This window comes from Lygodium microphyllum, chromosome 21 (genome assembly GCF_053477565.2).
Source record: "Lygodium microphyllum isolate KBCC chromosome 21, Lygodium_microphyllum_v1.1.10, whole genome shotgun sequence".
NCBI classification, from domain to species: Eukaryota; Viridiplantae; Streptophyta; class Polypodiopsida; order Schizaeales; family Lygodiaceae; genus Lygodium; species Lygodium microphyllum.
In genome coordinates, this window is record NC_141155.1 from 27,835,767 (window position 1) to 27,845,421 (window position 9,655).

Consider the following 9,655-nt stretch of genomic DNA (forward strand, 5'->3'; position numbering starts at 1 on the left):
TCTCTCATTTTTTCTCTCTCCTCTCCCTCTCTCATTTTCCTTTCTTTCTTTCTCTCCCTCTCTCATTTCCTCTCTCTCCCTCACCCTGACCCTCTCTTTCTCTATTTTTTCATTAGGTTTAATGATCTTTCTCTTTTTTTCTCTTTCTTCTCTCTCTCTCATTTCCTTTTCTCTCTTCCTCTCCCTCTCTCATTTCCTCTCCCTCCCTCGCCCTCACCCTCACCCACACCCTCTCTTTCTCTCTTTGCCTATTATGTTTAACATCTTATCTCTTTTTCTCTCTCCTCTCATTCTCTCTTTTTTCTCTCTCCTCTCCCTCTCTCATTTCCTTTTGCTCTCTTCCTCTCCTTCTCTCATTTCTTCTCCCTCCCTCTCCCTCTTTCATTTCCCTATTATGTTTTAGTCTCCCCCTCCCCCCCCTCCCTCTCCCATTTCCTCTCTCTCTTCCTCCCTCTCCCTCTCTCATTTCCTCCCCCTCCCTCTCCCATTTCCTCCCTCTCCCTCTCTTTAATTTCTCTCTCTTTCTCCCTCTCCCTCTCCCTCTCCCTCTCCCTCGTTTCTTCTCCCTCTCTCATTATACACAAATTATACAAAAAATAAATAAATAAGAGAGAGAATACACTCTCCCTCCCTCTCGTTCTCTCATTTCATCCCCCTCCCTCTTCCATTTCCTCTCTCTTCCTCTCCCTCTCCCTCTCTTTCTCTCTTTGTCCCTCCCTCCCTCCCTCCCCCTCCCCCTCCCCCTCCCCCTCCCCCTCCCTCTCCCATTTCCTCCCTCTTCCCCTCCCTCTCTCTCTCATTTCCTCTCCCTCTCTCAATATATATACACAAATCATATAAGCAAAAGTAAAAGAGAGAGAGAATACACTCTCCCTCCCTCTCCCTCTCTCATTTCCTCCCTATCCCTCTCTATCTCCCTCTCCCTCTCTTTCTCTTTCTCTCCCTCTCTCATTTCCTCCCCCCTCCCTCTCCCTCTCTTTCTCTTTCTCTTTCTCTTCCCCTCTCTTTCTCTTTCTCTCCCTCCCTCTCCCTCTCCCTCTCTTTCTCTCTCATTTCCTCTCCCTCCAATATACACAAATTGAACCCTAAACAAGCAAAAGAGAGAGAGAATGGACTCACCGTAAAGATATGGCGAGGGTTTGGCGGCTCCTCTTCGCGACGAAGGCTCCTCCTCTCCTTCGCGAACGACGGCGGCGCGGCAAGCCTTCTTCCTCTTCCTCTCTCACCCTCTATGCAAAACGGTCGCTCTCTCCCTCTCCCTCTCCCTCTCCCTCTCCCTCTCCCTCTCGAAATGTCTCACGAAAATGCGCGAAATGAAACGCACTCGGGTTTCGGCCCTCTTGTTTTTCCTTGTGGGGCGTCACTATTTGCGTCGCTATTCCTGTGTCGCTACCTGCTATCGCTATACCTCTCTTTCCTTGTAGTGATCTACCGTATGGAAATTTCAAGTGCTTCACATTTTGAAAATGTGGAGGGGCCTAACATTAGTAAGACAATGCGTTGCAGCCCCTAATCTATACAGAATACATAATAAGGCTGTAATGCCTCATACAAAAGTACATATCACTACTAAAGGCACTGCAGAGAGGAGAATACATGATCATGTATCACACACCTCATAGGAAACCCAAATATAATGACATACACAAGGAACTCTAGACCATTTGCTATGCAGTGAAATTAATCCAAAGTAGTAAATTCATCAGATTTCGTAATTATAACTTGCAAAATTGCTCCCTGAAAATTTTACTACATATAACTCAAAAGAATCCTACATATAACTAGTAAACCTATTGCTTTTCTTATATAGTTATTCTTTTTTTAATTGTAAAATGTAATCTTCTTGATAGACAGACCCATTTGCCATACAATGAAGCCTTTGCAACTAGGAATTGCATCAATTGTCTGCACAAGAACTAGCTGAGTGTAACATAATTCCAATAAAACATTTGGATCAGTTTATGAGAAACCACCTTGTGAGATTATGACTAGTTTTACAATGTTCAATATATACCCACATGAGCAAAACACTTCAAGTCTAGCTACACACCAGGCAAATGCCCCCACTCGACATCAAAATAGTCTGTGCTTTTGTTTACACATTGGACACATATCAAAATTTCTAAAAGGTGTGTTTAATTTACTGGTAAGAGCTTAATGGGACTTGCACCTCATAGATTATGGGCTCAAGGCCTGTCAGATCCTCTGTTTCCTTAACTTGCATTCACGGGTCCAACAAGCTCCTCTGATCACAAACGTTTGATGTGAACTCTAGACCGTGGATCTTAGTGTGTTTTAAACTTACGTAGCTGTTAAAGGCTCAAGCAGTTTTAATTATCTGATATGAAGTTTAGGTTGGAGATCTGAACAGTCCTCCAACTTACAGTTCTGATTTCAAGAGGCACATAAAATTTGAAGCCCTTATTATCAAGTTTAGGAACCGATCGTAAGATTTTAACTTCTTACTATTAAGTTCTTATTATTAAGCTTAGGAAAGTATGAACAATATCATTTACAAAAGTCACAACTACTGATTTGTAATCAAACATTTGTGGTTACACATATTAAGCCTACAAAAGAAGAAGTTATGATAAACTCAAGGGGAGTTGAACCCCAAACACAATTTGTGTCTGCCGAGGAGTCTACGCACACAATTCAAAATAAATACACACACACACATGATTGCCTTTCATGCCTCTCTCTCTCTCTCATGCATACTATTTAGTAATAGCATATGCCTTGAATTCCATATATACACGTGTATAGCTCCCACATGCACACAAAACTATGTCCTCTAAGAAGATCCAAAACTTAAATAGTGAGTGAATCTACATGTCAAAATAAAACATCACCTCTACTTTTACATCATCTAGTTATTTTTTGTATTCCTATCCAATTTGTGTTGTATTTTTTAGTAATATTTCAAAAGACAAACCATAAAGCATCCCATGAATGATAGAGACAAACCTACTCATCTCTTAAGGTTGAATAATCAACGTTAACAAATCTTATGTTTGTTAAGTCAAAGATCTAGACTATTACAAAGATATAGCCTATTTTGTAGAGATATGTTCAGGATAATAATAAGGAACATTATTTGAGTCCTTGAATATCGATGAGTTAACTACACTTTTACAATAACATATCAATAATGAATCATTAGGTTACTTGTTGAGATTTAAAGGTGCTAATGTCAACAACTTGTGCTTAGACATGCGCTTATCAAGAGAGCTTGCATGTGTTTGGGCTGGGCCCTGTATATGCTAGTAAGTTTACGACACTCCTTTACAATTATTCATATCTATCATAGGCCCTACTTTAATTGTCCAATATCAGAAGCAAGATAAGATAATATTGCAAATCCAAACACCGTGACCTTCTTTTGATCTTTGTTAGGACAAAATGCCTTCCATGTCTTCCACTATTGAAGCATGTATGAGAGAGAGAGAGAGAGAGAGAGAGAGAGAGAGAGAGAGAGAGAGAGAGAGAGATATTCATCTAAAATGGCAATAAAAGAATATATATATATATATATATATATATATACATGCATGGAGGAGAATGAAAAATATACAAAGAGATAAAAGTCCCTCTCAATTTTTGTTGATTGAGAGAGAGAGAGAGAGAGAGAGAGAGAGAGAACATGGAGAGCATGCATTGTTGCTATAATTACTTTAGATAATATTATGTAATAACGCAAGCATTGAAATGTTGCTAAGAAGTTGTTTGATCCAAAAGCAATAGCTGTATAGCCATAAAAGACATGGGCCACAATTGCTAGGAGGGACATAGCTAATGAGTCTCTCAATAGACAAGCATATGACATTCCAAGTTATGAGGGAGATCCTCCTTGTTGGAAGATCTCCCTCCAAGTCCTTTCTACAAGAAACCTTCTTACAGGCATCCACTGAGAGGAACCTAGTGAGCTTCTTGAGATAGATTTGAACAGTTAGCTTTTGACTCTTTCCTAGTTATAATTGACTAAATTACATTGTAAACCAATAACTCACAACATGCCATTGTGACCCATACAGCATGACTATCTTGGATGGATGTGTCCCAGTTGATGATAAATATTAGATCATCTTAAGTTTTTGGTGTACAATTAATTTTTCTAAAACAACTTTCATTTTCTCCCTACACATAGAGGACATCCCAATGTATAATAAGATCACCAAAACTACTTGTGTTTCCTTAACTTACATTCATGGGTCCAAGACACTCATTTGATCACAAACGTTTGATGTGAAGTCTAAACTATCGATCTTGGCATTCTTTGAACTTACATATCTATTAAAGGCTCAAGAAGTTTTAATTATTTAATATCAAGTTGTTAACCAGAAGACGAACAAAGTGAAAAATCTAGAAAAGCTAAAGCAGAAGACAAAGGCCAAGGCAAAGTGAAACGGAAGACGAAAACGCGCCAAAAAATATCTAGAAACACAAGAAGCGCAGAAAAGTCCTGAATAAGGGAAAAAGAAGCACAAGGAAAAGTGCAAGTCAATACTTTTGTAAAAGAGCATAAGTGCATCATGATTTAATTTAAGGAGCGCTAGGCTCTCACCTGTGCAATTTGTAAAGGTAAATGGGCGGTAGGAATGAAGCTAGAAAGATAGGAGGACAATGGGAAAAAGGGCCTAGGCCACGACCGGCCATGTAAAAAAGTGGGTCTCCTCTTTTTCTTCTTCTTCTTCTTCTTGCTTGCTTGAGCTTGTGCTTGAGAGAGGGAGTGTGAGAGTGTGAGGGAGGGAGTGTATGAGGGTGAGGGACCGAGGAGGAGAAGCTCTCCATCTTCTCCTCTCTTCTTCTCTTCTTTTCTCTTCTCTTGTCTTGCTCGCGAGGATGGAGCTTGGAGCATGGAGCTTGAGGATGGAGCTTGCTTGAAGCTTGCACTTGGATCGTGGAGCTACCGGAGTGCGCGGGAGAGAAGGTAACTCAATCGGCACGGAGATAAGCTCACTACACCCGTAGATATGGATGGCACGTCAGCTATGTGAGAGGTAGCCATTAGTGCTAGGCTTGGAACGCTTGAAACAATAAGCGGTCTGTGGGTCTTGGCGATTGAGCGAAGGCTCCCACATTGTCAGAGAGAGAACTAGGGAGAGAGAAGAATACAGAAGAGAGAGAAAGACTGCACGAAGAGAGAGAAGAAGAGTGACGAGGAGAGAGAAATACTAGATTTAGAGAGAGAAAGACAGGAAAGAATGGGAAGCCATAGAAGCTGTGAGCAAGAAGGGAGAGAAATTCTGTAATTGTATTATTGTGTCAAAAAGATATGTAAAATTACATGTCCTCTCCTTTTATACCAATGTCAGTGTGACATAGCATAATATCAATGTTATTTACACTAATTTCTTATTCTCAGCTTCTTACAATCCATCCCCACTCAAAATGAAGTTTTTTTCCTCAAAAACAAAGATCGGACTTATTGGTATAACCAAGTAATGGACTGCAGAGTACTACTCTATACAACATTACAAGTGGTAAAAGAAAAGATTACCTAATATTCAATAGTAGTACTAGTTTATGCAGAGGGTCAAGGTCAACCTGTAGCCAACCGGATCAAAAGGGAAAGTAGTATCGCTGCCATGCATTGGATCAACTTTCATAAGGTCAAAGTCAAGTACAGCTAGAAGCATGATCGTCATGGTTGTATTAACTAGCTCTTTCATAAGCCTCTCAAGCATCACCATGCTCTATATGACTGAAGCATATGAAGCTGAAGTCACCATTGCATGGACTACATCAACCCCTAAGTGTTGTATATTCATGGACCCTGCATTCTTAGTGATGTCCAAGCATTTAAACTGCAGGTCTGTGGACTAAAGGGGCTCTCGCACGGGGTCATGATCATCCAAATCCACATGTTGCCCATGATCTGCTTTCTTGAACTGAGGTTCTTGTTGTGGACCCATACCAAATTAGTCTTCAACAAGATCTTCTCCATCCTTTGCATCATAATATTCAAATACCAAAAGTATTTTGGCAGTCTTTGCCCTGCATGTGGCTTGATGATTATAAGATATTGGCTTAGCACATCGATAGCATAAGCCCGCAACATGCAGTTCCCGTATGGTATCACTAGTAAGGTGTCTAACACGTTTAGCCTTAGATAGCAATTTACACACTTGCTCATCGCCATTGGTCAACTCAGTAATAGTTTTGACATGCTGCTCATAGTCATCTTGCTGCTCATGTACAATAGATGGTTGTCCATGCTCATGACCATAATGCTCATGTTGTCCATACTGCATATGGTGATAATAGTCCTGCTACGCATCAGAGGGACAGTTTGGTTGAGCATATGCATTTGCTTCCATTGATGTTTGCTGCTCACGTACATAAGCATACTGCCTTTGATCATTGATCCCACAGCATTGGTCATGCTGTCCATAATCTCCATGAGAATACATGTCACAAAAATGTTCATACTGCTGTCCAAATACATCTATTTGTTGTTGCCTACTACCAAAACTTTGGTCATATTGTTGCCCATAAACATGCTACCCAAGATTACATGATGACTGTCCAACATGATTACAATGATGTCCTTGCATCCTAGGCTGTCCATAAGTATGATGATTTGCAAGCCCATGAGTATAGGTATTAGCATGATGTCAGTCATAATCACTTGCTTGCTGCTGATCAAAGCTAGAAGGGTACTGACAAGCATAACCATTTCTATCACATCCATAAGAATTGGGCTGCTTAACCAAGAGAGCTTCACAAGTATAATCATAACTATGTTGCTGAAGAGGTGGATGCTCATAAGCATAAGCATGTTGACCATAATAGCCATTCTGCTGCCAAGGTTCAATGGAATGATACTCATCAGCATATACATGTTGGCCATAAGCATAAGCATTTGATTCAGGTGTATCATCAGCATATACATGTTGGCCATAAGCATAAGCATTTGATTCAGGTCTTGCTCTTTTTTCCATAACCGCCTTCACAAGAGCAATACACTAATCAGCTAAAACTCCAAGTTTGTCAATATTAGCCTGTGTTTGAAGCCAACCTTGTTCACTAGAGCTGGAGCTATTCACAAGAGCAATACACTGATCAGCTAAAACTCCAAATTTTTCAATATTAGCCTGTGTTTGAAGCCAACCGTGTTCCCTAAAGCTAGAGCTATTGATCTCAGCTACAATTGCAGTCAAGTTGAAGAGATATGTTGTTCCTGTCCTTGCCTTAAAATTTTGGTTTCATTCATCTGACATGCATACTCCCAAAATACACAGTCCTCAAATCAAGACCAACAGACATATTCAACTGTACCCTGCCCTGAGATTCAACACATGCAGACCAAAGGACAAATCTCTGAATGCCCTGCTCCTAAGCTCAATAGCAGCGGTTGAGCCCAAAATCCAACTGTATGCTCCCCAACAAACACCACAACAACTGCCACAATAGTAGACAGAGGGGTGTGGTCACTCAGCCACTTTGCCAACAGCATGTGGTTCCCGAGGGTACATATAGATTTCAAGGCAGGCAGTCTGATGGAATGTCTGCATGGTCTCCAGTTTTGCCCTTTGTTCTCACAGCTACCAGCGACCCGGTTAGGTGTGCAACCAATGGCCTGCCATGCCAATTGCCTCTGTACTACCTTCGCTTAAATCTGCTACAGATGATTGGACATCACTTCTGGGGCCATCAGATTTTGTTGCTAGCTCTCAGCCAGCTTTGATGGATATTTGTGCGTCCCTCCTTTAAGATTGAAGAAGGCGCTGGAGAGTCTGTGACCGTTGTATGAAGAGATTCACTCTTGAAGAATTCTGTGCATGTAGCAATGTCTTCCTTGGATTCAGGGGCCTTCCACAATGAAGACGCCAAAGAGGCTTTTCCAAGAAATGCCTGGTTTGCTACCAATCAGTTTCCTTGGATTCAGTTTTGATAAGTGCCTTGCCTTCTTTGCCAAAAGCCTTAAGTGCTGCCTTGATCACATCTTACACAGATACATCACATTCAACAAGAAGTCGAATTCCCTCGATACTACCAACCAAAGTCAGATTGACAAGCATCCTTGCAGGGGCAGCTCTGCTGTGTTGAACTGAAAGATGTTGAAAAACTGGAGTAGATCCTCATCGAGAGAGAGCATCTGGAAAGTTCGCAGGCTCCCCCAGTTGAAGAATCTTGTCATGAAACATGCTAATCATTCGGCAAGTCAGCTTATAAATCTTTTGGAGAAATTATTGAAATATGATCCTGCGGACACGCTTACAGCCAAAAAAAGCCTTGGAACATTCTTTTTTCAAGTCTTCATCAAGGGTATAAAGCCTTCTGTAACCTGAGGCATCATTAGTTGGGGTAGAGTAGGACTTTTGTCAGTGGAAGGCTATTGATTCTACACCTGAAATTGGAGTAGATCCTTCACCTTGGAAGAAGAGGCACAACTATGTAAGGAAAACTGCTAAATTGGCCACAAAGTTTTTTTAATTAATCCAGCCACTAGTCAGCCTAACACTGCTGGATTAATCTTGGCCGGATCGAGAGATTTCAAGACTGAGTTGAGCCAGTCTGATATGTTTGATCCTCGGCTTCAGGCCAAGGTTCTAAAAATTGAGGATGTTTCATATAGAGGGGAGAATGGATTCAATCAAGCCATTGAGCTCTTTGCTGAAATTCTTGCCAATGTAAAGTTTATTCAGGAGAAACGGCTTATTGGCAAGTATTTTGAGGAGATTAGTCAGGACACTGGGAAGTATGTATTTGGGATCGAGGACACTCTTAAAGCTCTAGAAGTGGGAGCCGTTGAGATGCTTATTGTGTGGGAGAACCTTGATGTCAACCGATACACCCTTAAGAATGCTGTAACTAGAGAGATTCTGGTAAAACATCTAACAAAAGAGCAAGAATCAAACCAATCTCACTTCAGGGACCCTGCCTCCGGTGCAGAGCTTGAGGTATAGGAAAAGGTCTCTGTACTGGAATGGTTCGCTAATGAATACAAGAGGTTTGGCTGCACTCTAGAGTTTGTAACCAATAGGTCACAGGAAGGCTCTCAATTCTGCCGAGGTTTTGGAGGAATTGGTGGAATTCTGTGCTACCAACTTGATATGAGGACCTTTGATGAGCTTTCTCACAATGAACAGGCAGAGGAGGTCACCTCTCAGATGAATTATACCGTTCATATACCCCCTACTCCTGACAACAGGCCTCTGTCCTGCCCCTGGCCCCCATCGCCTACAAGCTCAATCCCTCCAACAACCGGTGTGACCATAGCCAATTCGTCTGCAACACCATCTTCAGCGGCGGCAACACCCGTTCCGCAACGCAGCGACTGGCACGCAACAGTTTGGAGTGGAGGATGGACCTGACGATGCTTCTCACCGCCAAGTCCTCAAAGTTGGAAAACGAGCTGCCATTTTGTCTCCACACCTTCAAATTTGATCAAACCTCCTGGCATAGCTTGTGTGGAGTCCAAGAAAGTTGCTATGTCTAGTATTTCTTGACTGCTGTGGTCTTCAATGCTGTACCTGTGCACAGTAAGGTTTCTTGAAACTGACAAGAAACTAAATGTAAAGGAGTGAGAAAGGAAGGATCTAAAAACTAAGCTCTGATACCACTTTTCAGAGAGAACTAGGGAGAGAGAAAGAGGAGAGAGAAAATTGTAGAAGAGAGAGAAAGACTGTAGGAAGAGAGAGAAGAAGAG

General features: G+C 41.5%; 1 pseudogene; it reads left to right on the plus strand.

Moving 5' to 3' along the window:
• The first annotated feature begins 7,378 nt into the window (after positions 1-7,378).
• Positions 7,379-9,320, plus strand: LOC148017845 (eukaryotic peptide chain release factor subunit 1-3 pseudogene; annotated as a pseudogene).
• The last annotated feature ends 335 nt before the right edge of the window (positions 9,321-9,655 follow it).